The 19639-nt window shown below is 41.7% G+C and overlaps 1 protein-coding gene across 1 annotated transcript in view; it reads right to left on the bottom strand.

Annotated features, from left to right (window-relative positions):
• GPC3 (glypican 3) overlaps positions 1-19639 on the bottom strand; it is a 409440-nt gene that overhangs the window by 357273 nt on the left and 32528 nt on the right. The window lies entirely within an intron of this gene.

Genomic DNA, 19639 nt, shown 5'->3' with positions numbered 1-19639 from the left:
AAAAAAAAAAAAAACTGGAAAGAGGAGGGGGTGCCTGGGTGGCTCGGTCAGTTAAGCATCCAACTCTTGATTTTGGCTCAGGTCATGATCTCAGGGTCATAGGATCGAGCCCCGTGTCAGGCTCCATGCTGAGCGTGGAACCTGCTTAAGATTCTCTCTCTCCCTCTCACTCTGCTCCTCCCCCACTTGCGCACTTGTTCTCTCCCTCTCTCTTTCTCCCTATCTCTCTAAAACAAACAAACTGATGGGCCCTAGAGGAAGGGCATAAAACTGGAGGTAGGGAGACAGTTGGAAGCAGTTGAGGGCTGAAACCAGGGCAGTGGTTTTAAGATGGAGAAGAGCTATAACCAGCAGGACTTGGCCATGATTGGCTGTGGGAGAAGAGAAATCAGGAAAGGGTGGACAGACGGTAGTACTTGAACAAACTGATTACCCTCTCTGAGCTTCACTTTTCTCCATTCATTAAATGGAGTAACACCATCTACTTAATGGATTACTGTAAGGATTAAATCAGTTTTATTCTATTTACACTATGCATAGTGGCACATAGTAGACAATAAATGGAAACTCTATTATTGTAATTCTTATTAACAATAATTACAACAACCCTGGAAGGGGCCCTTAGATAAGAGCTAGCCCAAGAGGCTCATGATCAGGAAGAGACTTACCCAATGCTACGCTATTTGCTTAGCATGGGAGCCATTTATAAAAACTCTATCTTCTGCCTCCTGTGGTTTGGGTTTTTTTCCACTGTACTCTTCTCAGTGATTGGTTGGAGGGTGCTCCCCTCCCAAAGATGAAGGTGAGATGCCCATGTTGTCAGCAAACTTCTCCCACGGTCGGCAATGGATTCTAAAACAGTCTGATGGATCGCTTCCTTCTACTCACCATACTTAATCTGATAGGTTGACTTCCGCCTCTCTCTATTAAAATGGTGTACATAACCAAGTGAATCAACCTTACGATTTCTGCAGATGTTGATATTTTAACTGTATCACTTCCTGAGAGGAGGAAATGGTATACGACCTCTTCATTATCATCGGAACAAACACAGCTGGGCTCTGCCATGGAGCCACTCCTCTAATGCTCGGCTGGGCTATCGCTCCACTCTTCCTAGTTGATTTATTTAAAGGATATTTACTGCACTCAGTTGACAAACATAAGAGTAAAGCCTCTAATTCTACAGGCCAAGCCCCAGCCCCTCTTAAAAGCAACATAGGTGGGATGGAATAACCACATTTGGGAAAGGAGATGGAAGACCACATCCAAAACAGTAGTTTTCCCCTCAAGCCAAGTAGGCATCTGGGTGGGAGGAAATGCCAATGGTCAGTACCCAAATGGATATTATTACATCTGGGAATCCTGACGTTAGTGTGGTTAAAATAACTGAGACTACTTCTTTGAGTCCATTAAATAATCGTAAATTAAAATCTATTTGTTCAGCCTAGGATTCTTCATAGAAGCAGATTAAAGCTGAATGGAGTTTTAGAGATTAGCTAGTTTTGTGGTTCTTAACTGTTTGGGAAATGGGGGGGTGGGGCATAGACCCCTTTACAAATCTGATTTAAGCTATGTGCTCTCTCTAGGAAAGAAGGCACAAATACCAGAAGTTTTACATACAATGACAGGGGCTTCGAGGACCCACTGCAACCCATCCATGGACCCCAGATAAAGCTGATGTGCTAGTCTACTCACCTCTTTGGACAAAGAAACTGTGCTTCCGAAAGGTTAATTTGCCCAAACTCCATTCAGAAGTTAGCCCTATATTTTAAGATGTGAATTACACATAACAACCCTAAGAGTCGCACGCTCTACCGACCGAGCCAGCCAGCCACCCCTAATATGTAATTTTATATACACATCTTCGTATTCTCATAACTAACATAGATTGGACATGTAGTAGCTCCATTTTATAGATAAGAAACCTAAGGTTTAGAGAAATTGCATGAAGTTTCACACACATCCACTGAGAGTCTACTGTGTGTATCCACCTACCAACACTGACACTGGGTAGAGACACAGAGAGGAACTCAAACCAGACCCTGGAGGGGCTTGCGGTCCAGTGAAGGGGACAGGTATGCCCCTTGTTCCTCCTGCCCCATCCAAAGCACATTATTTCCAGTGTGGTCAGTCCTAGAGCAGAGGGAGGTGGCACAAAGCAGCATGGCAGGGAGACCTAGCTTCACCAGCAGGCTTGGGAAAGGATCCTCGGGGGCTCAGAGGGCTGGCTGCCAATCCCAGGGCTAGAGAATAACCACGTTGGAACTGGAATCTATGTGTTCTGATTCCAAGGCCAGCACTTCTCTGAGGGCTGAGCTTCCCAAGGGCCTTGCAGCTAGAAGAGGCTGGCAAAATCACTCCTGGGAGCACAGCTTCCATCTCGCCCAAAATAAAACCCCCTAGCTCTTCAATTTTCAATAAATGTCACTCTCAGTTAGTACATGCTCAATACATGTAAATTTGCTTTAGCACATGAAAATTAGTTAGCCGTGACTCAACTTAAACATGAGATTAAGCACTGGGTGAATGTGAAGCCTTTCCTACGGGTAGCCATGTGACTCTACTCAGATGTTCTCTCTCCACACTTCTCAATTTTCTAATCTTGCTTCCTTTGTGTTCTGCTTTGGCCCCAGGTATTTATCTCTTTTCTTTCCTGCTATGCTGGTAAGCAGGGCCTCTGAATGGCTTCGTAGGAAAAAAAAAAAAAGAAACAAAAGTGATTCTCAGAGAGACCATACAACTTATTCTAAGGACAAAGGCACACATCTACAGTTTCACCGTCTGTACTTAGGATGTGTGGAAAAAGAGTAAGAAGTGTGCGGTGGGGGTTGGTAATAGCTACATGGACTGACAAGGAGAGGACTGTTCGGGAGAGCTAGATTTTACATGTTTTTCTTCCTGTCCTCTCCTCTCGCTGACCGCCCCCCCCAATGCCAGCAGCCCACTCCCCAATGCCATCCCATCCCAAATAGGTCCTGAACATCTTTGAAGCGAGATGAATTATTTCCCTTTTCAGAGTCTCTGGAGCTATATTATTAGCATTGTATTTAATATGATTTGCAGTGCTCATGTTTTATTTGAATATGGGTCCTTTTTCAGTTGAATGTGATCTTAAGTTTGTGAAGTCCTTTAATTTTTTTTAAAGAAGATTTTATTTTTAAGTAATCTCGACAACCATTGTGGGACTCAAACCCATGACCCCAAAATCAAGAGTCGCACGCTCTACCAACTGAGCCATCCAGGTGCCCCTGAATCTTTTAATTTTTTTTTATAATTATTTTTAAAAAATTTTATTTATTTGAGAGAGAGAGATTGAGAATGAGAGAGAGAGAGCATGAAAGCGGGAGAGGGTCAGAGGGAGAAGCAGACTGCCCGCCGAGCAGGGAGCCTGATGTGGGGCTCGATCCCGGGACTCCAGGATCATGACTTGAGCCGAAGGCAGTTGCTTAACCAACTGAGCCACCCAGGCGCCCCGAATCTTTTAATTTTTTAATGACCTCTGGAGGACAAAATTTTCTGGGTAACATATCAGGGTATAATGTAAGGCAGAGAAGAGTTTTAATTTCTAAAACTGACTTCCACATAATTTTTCAGGATCGTATCTGTCCCATCAAGTCAGACCTACCTACTGAGGGCCTAAATAATAGCACTACACTTAATGATGATAATAGAAACCTTTACATCTGTATGACAACTAAAGCATTATCTGATTTGGGTTTCATAACAATTTGAGATTCAGACAAGATTAAGATTATCCCCAATTTACAGATGAAGAAAAATGAAGCTCAGACAGGTTAAGTGGTTAGTTCAAGGTCACATAGCTTCCATACAACAGAAAGAGGACAAGAAATCAAAGGCAAAAGTTCTTCACACATGCTTAAACCCCTAGGATAAAAAATATCACAGCTCTCTCACCTTGACTTAAAAGTGCTAACAACAGCTTGTGAAAAATGAAAAGCCTTGAAGGAAGGCAGAATAAAAATCTGAGAGACAATCACTGATCTTTTATCTTCTAGACTTCAAGCCAAATCAAGTTCTTCAAAGAAAACCCAATAAAGCCCAGACATTTTCATCATAACAAAATAAATAATTCAGTCAGGCTTTAGAGGACTCCTGCATTATGATTGGCTATTTGATATATTTGTGACTTACCCGCCACTAAACTGATTAAAGCTAACCTCATTGACGCAGTTATGTCGACAGAGACTTTGACACTGACAGTTATGAATGGAAAGTGTAAATAACGATAAATAACCTGGAGCTTCCACATTTATTCCTAATGGAGGATTTAGCACTTCCAAAAGTCAAACTCCTGATAGGCTAAAAATTACAGCCTTTGGTCTATCTGGCGCTGAAGAAACTGTTGAGATTCATCACCTCTCCTCTCTTTAGGAAGATATCCACAGAGCCTTAGGTTCTTCCAGGCAGACAGGTAAGTCTGATTTAAAAAAAAAAAAAAAAACTCAAACTCTTTGAGTTGCAAGCAGCTGTAGAAATTATCTGGCCTAACCTCACATTTTATATATGAGAAAACTAAAGCCCAGAAAAATGAAATTAATTGCATAAGGTCATCCGGTAAGTCATGATGGAGTCAGAGCTACAAGCCGTATCTTCTTACTCCCAGTCCAATGTTCTTGTCACTAGACCACACAACAGGGAAAACCTCAACCCAGCAGATGCAGTTGTCTTCTCTCTGTGTGTGTCTGTCTCTCTGTCTCTATCTCTTCCCCCATCTCTCTCTCTCTCACGCACGCACACACAACGTCAATTCTGAATTATAATGGACCTATAAAAATAATTGAAGTCATATTCTCTGTGCTGAATTACTACTGGTTTCAACAGAAACAGATCTGAGGAGGACTCTCAGATGTAAAATTTCATGCAATTTTTCAAGTTCAAGTCCATCTTGTGATCACAAATTCATGCCCTATTTGAAGGCACACCTGAAAATAACTAAAGGAAACATGCACGCTCTCTGGTTTATCACCAGCACTGCTTCTAATATGCACAGTGTGATTCCATTTTTGTTATAATATCTACATGGGTGTGTTTGGATATATACAAAGAAAAAGTAGAAGGCCATGTTGAATATGGTCATCTCTGAGTGTTAAGATTCAGGGTGATGTTTATATTCTGTTTTATTTACCAGTATTTACTTATTTCTCTTCCAAAATTAACACCTAACATTTGTGTAGTAAAGTGTCATCAGGATAAGAAAAGGGATTATATTCAAAATGTTATAGTAAAATATTCAGACATATTAAACTCTTAGTATTTTTCAAGCTCGAAAATAACTTCACAACATGAACTCATGGTCAACTAAGCTTATAACATAAAACCTGTTCAAATAGAATTTCCCTCCTAGGAAACTAAAAGGTCTTTGAACCTGATTATCATCCCCTTTCCATATATATATTTGGCCTACGGAATAGGTAGGCCAATTTATTAAGTTACTTTCCCCAGATGGACTCTCATTCCAATTCCGGAACAGCTAGCTCAACAAATAGGATGTTTTCCTAGAATATCCTCACTAATCTGAATTGATGAAGGAAAAGATAATGTAAGTTAGTGAAGTGTGATTTACAGCTACTTTCCAAGAATAACAAACACCAGCTAACATTTATTGAGCACGTGCTATGTACCAGGCATTCTAAGTTAAGTTCATATCATTTCTTTCTCACAACTGTGTATGGTTAGTTAGGTCCTATCATTTATTGTCCCTGTTTTATTTTTTAAGATTTATTTATTTGAGGACAGAGAGAGAGAGAGCATGGGGGGGGTGCAGAGAGAGAAGGAGAGAGAAACTCAAGCTGACTCTGCACTGAGCGTGGAGCCCAATGCGGGGCTCAATCCCACGACCCTGAGATCACGACCAGAGCCAAAATTAAGAGTCGGACGCTTAACAGACTGCACCACCTATTGTCCCTGTTTTACAGATGAGGAAACTGAGGCTTAAAGAGGTTAAGTGGACCTCCTCTAGGTTACAAGATTCAAGCTCAAATCAATTTATTCCAGAATCTATTCTCTTAAACATGACACTACTTTTTATTATTTTTCCATACCTGGAGTAATTCAAACTCACTAATAAAGTGTTTCCAAGTAGAGGTTCTATCAGGCTTGTTTTAATAAGCAAAGCTCCTTATAATTAGCTAATTAATGGGCTTGCTCAAGTCCTTCAAGCAAGTTAAACATGGCTTCCTGCAAATCTTATATACACTATTAATTCATTTATCAGATTCTTTCTTCATAAATGGGATGAAAGTAAACTTCAGTCCAAGTCAGATTATCACAATATTCAAATTAACAGAGCCAGAGTTAATGAGAGTTCACTCTAGATCATTAATTTTTACAAAATATTTACCTCCTGCCTTGAGTTCACTTCTGCCATTTCAGCATTTATGGCCTGTATATCTAATGTACGAACATATGTTTGCACTATTATGGTTTTCCCATAAAGGGCTTCAAAATAAAAAGAAAAAGGCCAACTATGGTCCTGCTTAGTTGTGAGACATTTCTAACATAGTCTCTGAGGAACTGGGCTTTCATAATTTGTTGAAAGCCTAGTCTGATGCCAAGTAAATATATAATAGAAGAAAATGCTCAAGTTGGCCTATATAATGAACACTTCCATTCAATGTTCGTAAACAGTCCTCTCTCTCTCTCTTTTTTTAAAGTAAGCTCTATGCCCAACGTGGGGCTTGAATTCACGACCCCGAGATGAAGAGTCGCATGCTCTACCAACTGAGCCAGCCAAGTGCCCCAGTCCTCTCTCTTTCTTAAGCCAAGTTTGATATTCCAACATTCTGGTGCTTGAATTAGTGCCACTCCACCCCACTCCCCAAAACAAATAAGCGTAATTAGACTGCTTTGGTCTAGCCAGCCTCAATGTCCCATGTACACCATACAGCCAAAGTTCCTGACCAGTTACTGGCTCCTAATCTTCATTCATTCAGGTCCCCGGCCCAAACCCTCCCCTGCCTCCATTCCTAAGCTAAAGAAAGTAAGAATAGTGCCACCAACTTCCAACTTGGAAAGTGCATGAAAATATAATCATTGCATGCAAAGCACAGTGAAATCCCTTGAGGAAAATGGTAGTGTATACAAACCAGAACTTATTATATCTTGAAAATACTGAATATTTCTATTACTATCTTCATATGCCTAGTAGAATATGGGTATACGCCAAAGATTAGAGTTTAAGGGGTCTGGCTCAGTGTTACCCTAAATGGATTTCATCAGCAAGGAAGTGACAGACCCACATGTTCCTCTAATATTGTGGTGCCCACATTTTAACTAGGCCAAGAAAGAGAGGCCCTGTGTGGTATGGCTAACTACTTACGGGAATAATTTCGCCATACTACTACAGCAAATTTATTTCGGTTCCAGATATCACTTTCCCCATTAACTCGGGAGACCAAAGGAGCATAACCGCTTTCCTTTCATCCCTGTCAAACTCAGCAAGTTTCTCAGGAAGCAAATACTATTTAAATCATTTTCATAATTCCAAAATGCCTATAACACAAGTCCAGGGTCTAATTATGCCACTTAAATTTGTTGAAGATGTTTGGGTTTTTCTTTTTTTAATTTCAATAACGAAAGAGCCCAAGGGTTTCAAGCCCTAATAATCTAATAAACTTTGCTAAGTGAACATTGTAACAGATACGCCTGGATGGGATTTTGTAAATACCAGACAATTTCCCCTGATCTTTATCAGGGAAAAGAAGTCTAAATCTTTGGCAGGAAGAAATTAAATGTAGTGCAAAATAATAACATCTGGCCAGATTGTGTTTGTCAGAGTAGCAGCCCCTTTCCATGTCAGGCCGAAAAGTACTAAAATGAACTCTGAAGGGTGTGTGTGTGATTCTGTATGAGGGCAACAGGAAAGGTTGCCACGCTGCCACAGAACATCAGGGTATAGTTAACCCACCCTAGCATGTCCCTGCAGAGAACTGCTTCCCATCAGTGGAATTTGCAGCCTTCTGCCAAATAAAGTTGGGGGGTCATTCTTGGGGTATTTTGTTTATTTCTCCATTACTGTACAGATTCCAACAGCACTTTCTATTTTTCAAACTATGATCATGATCATTTTTTAAGGGGGGGGGCCACTGGGAGAAGGAAAGAGAGAATCCCAAGCAGGCTCCTCGCCCAGCACGGAGCTCGACGTGGGCCTCAACATGGGGCTCCGTCTCACAACCCTGAGATCACGATCCAAGCCGAAATCAAGAGTCAGATGCTTAATGGACTGAGCCACCCAGGCGCCCCGATCATGATCATTTTTATGAGTTGTTAAGGCTTATTTTTATCTTCTAAGTCCAAGAAGACAGTGTGGTTCAATGAAAAGAGCGATGACTTTGAAGGTAGAAACTTAATGCTGTCACTTACTGGTTATGTGGCCTAAGGCATATTGCTTAATGGCTCTTAACTCCAGTTTCCATTTCTTGTGAAATTGTAATAATCATACCTAGCAGTATCGTTACTGTTATCAAGATTAATCAAACCAAGCACATAGTAGACATTCAATAAGCTAACCTTGCTTCTCCTTCATGGAAGTGACCCAGATGAGTTCAAATGTCTAACTTCATCAACTTTCCAGAGGCCTCTGACTTTGAAGAAGGCTTAAGTTATGAGAGCATACACTATCTTCCCCTCCCATCAAAACAAAAACAAAACCCCTCAAGGTTGTATTTGAAATAATACGTGCATCATTTAAGCATCTTCTCCTACTATACGCCATCTCAACCATCTGGCAGAGCTTGCCAGAAAGAACATACTTTGTTTTTCTACTAATGATTACTTTGATACATGAGGTACTTTAATTGTTTTTCTTGCCTCTCTGATTTTTTTTTAATCTGGCATTTAGAGAGGGAGAATTATGGTCATCTCGTGGTTTAAAAAAAATGTTTTCCCAATAAACATTCTTTCCAGAATGTGTACCACAAAACTGTGCTAAACCACTGATTTATCTGATAGGCCACTGTATCTGTTTCAAATATTAATTGCTAGAAAGAGTACTGTTTTTTTAGTCCCCAAGGAATAGGAGTGTGGACAGAAGGCTTTTGGGTTTTCCCCCACCTACTACTCTGTTGGACAGGAACAGACACTTTGGCCTCACTGAATGGGTTTCGTTAGCTACCCGCCAAGGGCGGGGGCATGTGGAAGTAAACACACATACTACATCAAAGCGTAGTTCCAGAGCCCATTTTCCCAGCTGGGAAGGTGGGATGGATGCCCAGAATCCATGCTCCAGGCAGAGACTGGTGGCAGGCAACATTTCACCACCCTCTGAGCACCTTTCCAACTACCGGAGCACAGACTCCAGCGTATTTCTAGACCAAGACTACTTCCTACTACGTGGCCAGAAAGGTCTCAGATCCGGGGGAAGGAAAGGCAATGCTGTTTTCAGTACAGTAAACATGAACTTGTTCAGATTAATAGTGTCAGGGGATAGCTGAATAACAACGAAAATAATCCTTTAAACTTTGAAGGCATTTTCATATACATTACCTCTTCTGATCCGTAAAAGCTCTGGCAGGTTGGCAGGCCAGGTGTTATCTTGCACATACGAAAACAAACTCAGACACTAAATTACTTACCAATTTTCACATAGCTAGTGTCAGAACAGGAAATAGAACACATCTTTGATTCATGCCAAAGCTGTTACCAATCAGTAAATAATCAAAGAATATATTGGAAACCAAAGGAAGACATTGATACGTTTGACTGAAGGTGTTTTTAAACCCCCATAAAAAATGTAAACTCAAATAAACAGATCAGTAAATGCAATTTATGTCATATAAAATGGGTTAGCATCCTGAATATATAAAGAGCTCTTACAAAGCAATAAGAAAAGGGCATCTCAATAAGAAACAATGAATAGTTAAATTTTTTTAATGATAAAAGAATATTAATAACAAAACTCACAAAATAAAAAGTACATATGACCATCAAATCTCCCTAGAAACCAAAGAGTACTATTTTTCACCCAAAGTGGGATCACTGTAAAATGGCAAATAGACACTCATATATTGCTAGTGAGTGTGAAAATAGCTACAACTTCATAGAAGTCAAATAGGCAATAAATGTGAGAAACCTTAAAAACTATATTGCCTCTGACCCAGCTATCCCAGTTCCAGGGATTTATCCTGAGTAAATAATTAAGGATGTGCATAAATATTCAGTTACATGAATGTTATTTATCTCACTATGGTTTACTGAAAGTACCCTACATTTCTAACAATAAAGAAGGTTGGATTAATAACATATGAGACCGCCACATGACTAAGTACTATGTGGTCTCTAAATACTATATTTCGATTGTATTATAGAAATATATTATTGACATGGAAAGAAGGCTATATCACATGAAAAAGCTATATAATCCATTTTTAAAAAATATATACATACACCTATATATGTATAATACTGAACCAAAGTATGCAAGATTATATACCAAAATGTTAATAGTAATTATCCTCTGGGAGCTAAAACGTAGGTCATTTTTATTTTCCACTTTTTTGTTCGTGTTTTTCATTTTCCCAATAAACATGTACTGTAGTCCCCCTCCTTATCCTTGGGGATACATTCCAAGATGCTCTGTGGATGCCTGAAACATGGATAGGACAGAACCCTAGATAGACTACGTTTTTCCCTATACGTTTCCCTATACATACATATGTACATACCTATGATAGAGTCTCATTTATAAATTAGGCACAGTAAGAGATTAACAACAATAGCTAATAATAAAATAGAACAATAACAACGATAAACTGTAATAAAAGTTATTATGAACGTGGGCTCTCTCTCAAAGCATTTAATTACCCCGTACTCACCCTTCTTCTTCCCAGGGCGATGTGAGATGATAAGATGCCTATGTGATGAGATGAAGTGAGGTGGATGAGGTAGGCATGGTGACATAGTGTTAGGCTACTACTGTCCTTCTGACAATCTGTCAGAAGGAGAATCATCTGATCCCAGACTAGGGTTTACCTCAGGCAACTGAACCCATGGAAAGTAAAACCGCAAACTGGGGAGGGGAGACTCTGTGGTACTTATTTGTGTAGTCAAACTTATTTTTTTAAAAAAAGACTATCCTGAAAGAGAGTTTGCTTTATTACTTTTAAGTGCCCGTTGTAATCAGGAATGACACATAAGAGCATATTTGGAGAGGCTGACAGGTGTCACAAGTCTCATGAATCTTGGTTACAAAGTGTAAATCCGTGGCCCTGAGCCTTCTTCACAGTGCTCAGTGACGAGCCTAGATCAGACTGGAAGAAAAGACAACCAGCAAGCCAGGGAGTGGTGAGGCCGTAAGCAGAGACAGAAGCTCAGGCATACCATAAGACATTTCATCTCAAAATGGGAAAGCGTCAACCTATTAGCTACACTCTTAAGATCTTATATTTGAGTAGAGTTTAGAACCTAAAAATAGGGGCACCTGGGTGGCTCAGTCAGTTAAGCATCCAACTCTTGATTTCAGCTCAGGTCATGACGTCAGGATCTCGAGATCAAGCCCCACATCAGGCTTCGTGCTGGGCATGGAGCCTGCTTGAGATTCTCTCTCCTTCTCCCTCTGCCCCTCCCCCCATGCCCAGCTTGCTCTCTGTCTCTCTAAAAAATATATAAATAAATAAAACCTGAAAATAAATGCTGCAGGCAACAAGTTGTATTTTTTTTTTCTATTTGGTCGTAGTGGTACTTGCTGCAGAGGAAGCAGAAGAGTTGGAAATCTGTTTCTATTAATACTACTTCTTTTAATTATGTATATGTGTAGATGCGTGCGTGCACGTGCGTGTGTGTGTTTTCAAACATTTACTCACCTAGGGTGAGTAATTTATAATATCTCGCCTGGGGATATAGCAGTGAGGTAGAATACACATAAGCCCTACCCTCAGAGAGATCATTCTCCAGTAAAGGAGACTCATGTTAACAAAACATCCATACATGTATCACTATGAACTTGGTAAGTAGTAGAAAGGAAAAACACGGGATCCCAGGAGAGGGAATACAGTGGAACCTGGTCTAATCCAGTGATTACATTTCAGTTAATCTGGTCCAGTACTAATGCTAAAGAACTTCAACCATAGGAGGAAGCATCATAAACATCCTGGTTCATTTTATCATTTTTGTTCTCCTTCCTCTCCTAAAGCAACCCAATGAAATCAGAGTCTGCCATTGCTAGTTAGATCTCAAGGTTACGTTAACTCATTCAGACCACTAGGGGACCATTTAGACAGTGCATACTATTTAGTCTTCAATACACACACACACACACACACACACACACACACACACAGAGAGAGAAAAAGGAAGAAAACACATTTTTTCTGAGTGATAGGATTAGAAGTGGGTATACTGGAACTTTTTTATATGATTCATAATTACATGAAAGCATAGAAAAGCATTTTTTTTTAAATATATGTGCCAGATATGTGACAGTCAGTACTGCAGGGCAAGATATTCTACTCCATCTACAATGATGCTGACAAACATACAACCGGGAATAACAGAAACAATGGCTGCCCTGCATTGGATTCCTACAGACCCGCACAGGGCTGAGCTCTTCACAGCCCTCCTCTGAATTAACCCTGCTTAATTAATGGCTCGGAGACAAGTGACTTGCTCTCGGTCACAAAGAGAGGACCTAGCAGAGCTGGGACTCAGACTCCCATCCCCTGGAAGCCTGAGCACACGTCTGTCACACTCTGCCCCTCTCTGCATGTCTCCTAGGCATCTTGCTCTTTCGAGAGGAAAGGCTGCGATGCTACGAGGCTAGCCAGGGAGGCCAGCAAGACTGGTATCTAGTAGGCAATTAATAATGTTCCAATTTTAATTTAATTTAGAAATAAGATGTGCACTGATTTACCTAACTCCCTCACCTGCCCTTCTCTTTGATCAAGAGCCATGTCTGTCTGGGGAATTCATACAGGCAATCTCCTCCAAGAACCTCTACCCTTTAGTCGGAATTAATCTTCTCCAACCTCACACTCCCATATAGAGGTGGATTTCGTGGGAAGCTATTGAAACCTAAGCTGCAGGGACCCACACTTGTGATCCTCCACCTGGAAGAGCCACGGGCATTTTGTAGTTTTTATTTTGTCTTCTCTTTCTTAAAGAGGGCCCCCAGATTGTATAAGCTTTGGGCCCCACAAAACCTAAATCTACCCTTACTCCCCACAGAAGACTGCTAAACGTTTCTTACAGCATTTCTCTTGGGATGCCTTGTACCCGAGTTATTCATGTATAAAAGTCTTGGTTTCTAGAAGTTGAAGGTAAGCAGGAAGTGCTTTTTATCTTTGAATCCCCCACAATGCCTGCCTCCAGACATGCTAGGTTCCTGCTCAGCGAATGTTTTTTAATTCAATACAACAGAAGTCCCTTGCAAGAAAGCAAGCTAGAATTGGGGAGGTCGCCCATGACCGTGAAACAAAATACAGAGAGGCAGCATATAATAATATGCTGGTTAAGGGCCCCGGCTCTGGAGCTGGCCTTCCCAGGTTCAATTCCTGCCTCTGCCATTTGTTGGCTGACCTTAGACAAGCCCCTTCATTTCTCTAAAGCCCTACTTCCTCGGGGTAAAATGAGGCTAATCATAGTGTCAACCTCAGAGGGTTGCCGTGAGGTTTTAGTGAGATGATACTAATAACACTTTCGAAGAGGAGACTTTCCATTTGTCTCCCACCAACTCAGCACATGTTGGGAGGGGAGGCTTGATTCTCGGCCCAAGCCCTCAGCTTCCTCTTCTCCACAGCCACCCCACTTGTCCTACCTATCCCCACCCAGACTCACTCAAACCCCACCCACATGACCCCAGAGCCTGCCCTCTTAATCATCACACTCTGTAGCTGGCCTGGGAGCCAGAGGAGGAGTCCAAAGGCATGGCACTTAGTTCTGCCTTTGCTGGTAGTCTAGGTGTGAGCTGATGGAGCCTGGAACTCAAATCGGAGACCAGGCCAACGGGCAGCAGTATGCACTCGGTGAGACCACTGAGACCCAGAGAGGGCAGAGGGGAACAGGGCAGAGGGAGACGATGTGAGGGAATGGGAAGGGACAAACACGACCTGGTGGCTGACTAGAAGCCAGGATGAGGAAAAAAAAAGGAGGGGTACGGGGGGTGCACCTCAGCCCCTGGAAGCTTCCCACAGTCCACAGAGGGAAAGTTGTTTTTAATTTCTATGTTACCGCTTCCAGCTTAAAGGAAAATCGTTTCTGCCTCCACTCTACTGACAGGAGAATTCAAATCTCTCAAACATATGCTTCATTACTCCGATATCAGGTACCGCAACTCAGTGAGACAGAAAGAGGAGGAGGAAACATATGTTTTCAGAAAGTAAACAAATCCCGGTGGGGGTAAGGAAGGGGTAATCACTCGAGGCAAAAGTGGTATTTTTCCTGGAAGCTTCTAGAGGGCAGGGACAATGTCCTTTAATTTGCTTCGTTGGGCCCACTAGTGAAAAGGTGGGCAGGAGCATGGCAGCCAGAGGGGGTGTGTTCAGAACCCTGTTGAATTGAGGGACCGGGGCTGGGGTAAAGAGTTAATCTGTACAATCTCCTCACCTCATGTTGGCCCCAGAACAGTCTCCACCCGCACACTGAATCATTTTTCTAAGCTCTTTTTATTAAACAGTTTTCAGCCTAATGACTGACTTTTCTAAATCAATAAGAGGGCACAATAAAGGTTTACAACTCCCCCAGCCTCTGGCTCTGCGAAAGCCACAGAATTTTGAAACCGACTTGAATCCAAAAGTTCTAAGTTTAAAACTAAAATGACTTTAAACACCCAGTTTCCAATCGTTTTTCCAATAGCACTAATAATTAAAGAATTGCATTTTTTAAAAAACTTTGTAACCAAAATATCTCTTTGAGTCAGCGCCAAAAAAGTACACTAATTAAAGCCAGCATCTTCTGGGCTCTGATGAGAAATTCACCCTTTTATAATGGGATTACTAGCTTTGCTGTACAGATGAGTGGTTTGATTAATAATTTACATTTTTGAGGATATATCACCTTGCTCATGGTCATGGCTTGCGTTCCTAAAATTCTTCTATCCAGTTTAATATTACTACATTTAGCCTTGGCAAATGAATTAAGTTCTGATTAGACATCAACGTAATTATTCTCTCCCGTACGTTATTTTCAAAGAAGAAAGGGTTGTGACAGGATGACCCGTGGTCGGAGTCAGGGACTCAGTGGGGCTTGGCCCCCACGGAGCTGGAGCGTGAGCAGGAGAACTGTCAGACTAGTCAAGGGGAAAAATTGTGAAATGGAGAAAAATTGCTCAGTGCTCACTTAAAACCCCCACAACATTATAAAAACTAAATTAATAAATGATTGAATCTCAAAAACATGTTTATCAACATTCGAGCAATTATTTAGTCACATATTAACTGTGAAGGAAAAAAGCTTTGCTTGAATAATGTCCCTAAACAGTTATTTCAAGCAGAAATGACTGGAGAAATTGCTCCTAGCTGATGGAAAAGGGTGTTCTAACCAAGGTCAATTTTCTTTAGGGGGAGTGGGAGAGACAGGAATCTGACAGAAAAAAAAAAAAAAGTGTAAGAACTGCCAAGAGCAGATGGAAATGGGAAGCAAAGGACTGGGGAGACAGCAGCACAGAAACATGGTCCCCGCCCCACCCCACTGCCCCCCGCCATGTGGAAATGTCTTTTTCGTCTCCTCCATAGAAAGCAGGTAGAAGAAACCTTCCAACACTGCCAGGATTTCGTGGGCCAGACAATGCAATTAAAATACGGCCTGAAAAAATGATGTATGGCCTGAACACGACAAACCCTTCCCACTCGCGCCGCTTGTTTGTGTGTAAAATATACCAGAGAGGGGCCAGAAGAGAAGCTTCGGGAAGCTGGAAAAAAAGGACTGCTCCTGGCAGTATTGACATTTCGAACAGCACAGATTCGCATCTAAGAAGGTACAAAAGAAACCCCCTTTTCAAAGGCTACTTTACCTAAGTGCTCTCTCATCTGTGCCCAGAAGCGGTTTGAATATCATCTGTAGGGGGCAAAAGTGGGTGAAGTACATCGTGACCTCCGGCTTTATCGAGGCTCACGTCTGTAATGGTAATGAGCCATGGGTCTGGCACCGCCCGGGGTAAAGCAGGCCACATAAGTGAGCTGTCTCGATAATTAATGCTTGAATACAGTGCTTTACAGTTTTCAAGACACTTTCATATACATTACCTTGACCCTATGGGGGGAAGCAGGACTGTAATTATTACCCCCATTCTGTAGATCGCAAAACTGAGGCTAATGGAGTCTAAATAACCACCTAAAGTCATAAAGCTTACCAATACCGAACTAGAATTAGAACTTAGATGTTCTGACTCCAAGCCGCGTGTTTCTTTCATTGCCTTTCAGACACCAACCCCCAAATATTTTTTAGCCACTTCAAATGAAAATGTGAAGGAAAAGAAAAACAGTGCAAGTAATTTGACCCTTCTTTATTGATTCACAACCATCACTATGGACACCGGCTGTTGGACCTCCTATAATATAGGGGCTCCTGAGGCACGTAGGACGCACCCCTCTACGGAATGCCCTCTGGACTGCCCCATTCAGTGAGCCCCTGAGTCTACTTCTCTGTCTTCCACCCTTCCTGGCACTCATAACTTCTTGCTGCTCATCGGTACCTCCCTCTGGCATTCTTCCATAACCTTTCCACCTAACTCCTTATCTACCACTGGCTAGAAAACTAGAAAATCCAGCCTGTCAAAAGACCATGCATAAATTTAGAACAGCAGTAGGCACAGAACGAGGACCCGAGAAGCTCTCAACTACCTCAGCAGGAGCTCCATGCATTTCGGGAGCACAGGGATGTCTTCTGCTTAACCCCTCTGTTTCTCCCCTCTGAAGAAGCCAGTTCAAGTTGCGGGTTAGGCAACTTCGAGAAAAGCTGAAGTGTGTTCTCCCTCAAAGTCAGTGGCACCTTGGGGAAGACTGGAATCATCCACAATACAGAAAAAATTCCTAGGCATACCCCCCAAATACTCCCTGATAGGACACGTCTGAAAGTTAGAATGACATTCTGCAAGGAAAACAAAGCTCTGGGCTTGAAGGTGTAGAGGTGGTGGAGAGAGGATGAAACATTCAGAATTCGATGGCGGTTTTCGTCTCAAGGACCACAGATCCTACAACTTCCTAATTTTGCTTCATCTCAAGCACACCAAGAACAAGGACGACCATGTCACATGATGGCTTGGAAGAAGCTGGGGCATCGATATGAGTTTCCTCATCTGTAAAATGGAGATAAATCCTATGAGAGAATTATGTAAGAGTAAGCATCATGTAGGAGGCACTTAATAAATTGCCATTAGTATTATTATCATCATAATTATTATTAGGTAGAGGAGAAGAAAAAGAGAAAAAGTCTTTTAGTGGAGTTTTTCAAAAAGAATTAATTAAGCAGAAACAAAAAACGATTGTGCTGCCCCATTTTACTAAGCACATCCAAGTAAATTAAATTTAGGAAACGAGGCAATGCAAAGATTGAAAATAAAGCACAACTTTTTTTTTTTTAATGCTTCAATCATTATCAAAACAACATTAACGAGAGAGAGCTCCAACCACTGTAGCAAAGGGCCCCAGGCTCATTTATGAGGGCAAAGGCCTCTTGCAAACGAAGACATAAAATCCAAATCGAGGCAGTAAGGATTGCTCGTTGAACTGTGCACATATTTGCAGAAAGCATTCACAGCTTAAATACCCCCAGCGTGGACGAGTGAAGGAATCCTAAAGAGAGTGTGGATACAGGCCAATATCAAGATGAGCTTTCTTCAATTTCATGTGGTGGAGAAAATAGCTTGCATCAAATTTCATAGGAGTGAAGTACTGGAGCACGGATTTGGTCTACCAGAATCTTGGGGAGGGAGTGCATTTTAAGGAAGAAACAACTGTGCCCTCCCAATTTCAGCTCGTCAGAATAATGAGTAATTATAAGGGGGGAAAAGTGGCTGCTCTCTTTTTCTTAGCAATCAATAATACGTCAGCTTGCAGCGGTCCCTGGTTTGAGTCTTGTCCCTCCCAATGTTTGTTACAGAAAGAATTCGGGGGCGATGTTTCTACAAACATGGCATAATTGCCTTGAGGTCTGGGACCATGGTTTCTTTTTTCTTATGGGGTTTATTTGTTCTAAATGTGAAGCAGGGAAAGAATAAGTGAATGAAACAAGGCACCAACAGCGAGTTCAGACATCACTGAGTTGTCTCCATGTTCCTTTGCCAGACTTGTCCTCCTATGTTCACAACTGGAGAAATAATACATATTTGTGTGTGTACATGTGTGTGGGCGAGAAAAAGAGAGAGAGAGAGAGAAGATACAACTAGTAGGGGCTACCCCCACCCCCACTTTCCAGCCTCCGCTCACATGACTAGTGTTCAACCTCCACGCTAAAGCCAATCAAAATCTGGTCAGGACTTCCTTTCTCTCCTCGTCTGTGCTACTCCAGGCCTAGAAAACACAATATGCAAAATGCAGGACTGGGCAGAGACGGGAAGGCTGACACCCCAGGCCCTCAGAAGGGCAGCCATGTCCGCTACTCTGCATGCTGGACTGTGAGCGCACTCGCTCTCCCGCCCGCCATCAGATAACATCAGTGGGCCGGGTCATTCTGAGAATGAAACAAATCACAAATGCTCCATTCTGAAAAGCACCTGGACACCCCCGAAGAATAAGTTTCAGCTCTCTGCTTCGACCCAATTCTCATGTCCCATCACTTCTTACCACCCCACTTTCAGCCAGCAGATCAGCTCCAAAACTAATCTAAGAAGTACACGAATGGTACATGAATTTTTAAAATCAGCTTAAATTATTCATTCAATTGCCAAATTGTTAGTCTCAACAAACTCTTCACAAGAGTCTGACCGCATAAATAAGTGAACAAATACGTCGCACTTCTGTACTGTATTTCATATAATCAACCCAACATCCCCTGAGGCTTTGACCCACAAAACTATTATGAATGTATGCTTTATTAGCTAATTTTAATAATCTTCTTAGCTAATTCTAAGATTTTCCTTGTAATACACAAAATAAGCTATAATCAACCTACCTTAAAATTCAAAGAGGTCAATCCTTATCAAGGTGCCATAAACCTACAAATTTGGAACATCAAGTCATCAGAAGCGTTATTTTTCTATCTGACCCCAATTCTCTGTAGAGCAAGAAAAAGGTAGCTGGTGTCCCATGCCTCAGGAAAGATAGAAACAAGCCCCAATAACTGTAATTAATTTCCCGTCCCAGGAGGCAGCATATCGAGGTAGTTAAAAAAAGACTCTTAAGAGCCAGGCCCGCCTGGCTTCAAATCCTGCTTTCACCATTTATTCATTATGTGGCCTTGAGCAAGTTACTTAACCATTCTGTGCCTTGGCTTTTCATCCGTTAAATGGGGATGCTAATAATAAGACTTACTTCGTAGGGTTATTGTGAAGATTAAAAGAATGAATACATGTAGAGCACTTTATCACCGTCATTCCTAGCTGGGTCTTTGAGTCGAGGGAGGTACTCTCCATCCTGCTGGGACAGTCCTGCAAGTTAGTGAGGAGAAATGGAATTTCTGACCCATTCTGGCAAATGCCACAACAGCTCCTTTTACAGTCACACACAGGTGTAGTAAGGACGGAGACTCAGAA

The sequence above is a fragment of the Leptonychotes weddellii genome, chromosome X, assembly GCF_054177405.1.
Source record: "Leptonychotes weddellii isolate Sample4059 chromosome X, ASM5417740v2, whole genome shotgun sequence".
NCBI classification, from domain to species: domain Eukaryota; kingdom Metazoa; phylum Chordata; class Mammalia; order Carnivora; family Phocidae; genus Leptonychotes; species Leptonychotes weddellii.
The sequence above is the reverse complement of the archived record's forward strand: the minus strand, read 5'-3'. Positions and strand labels throughout refer to the sequence as shown.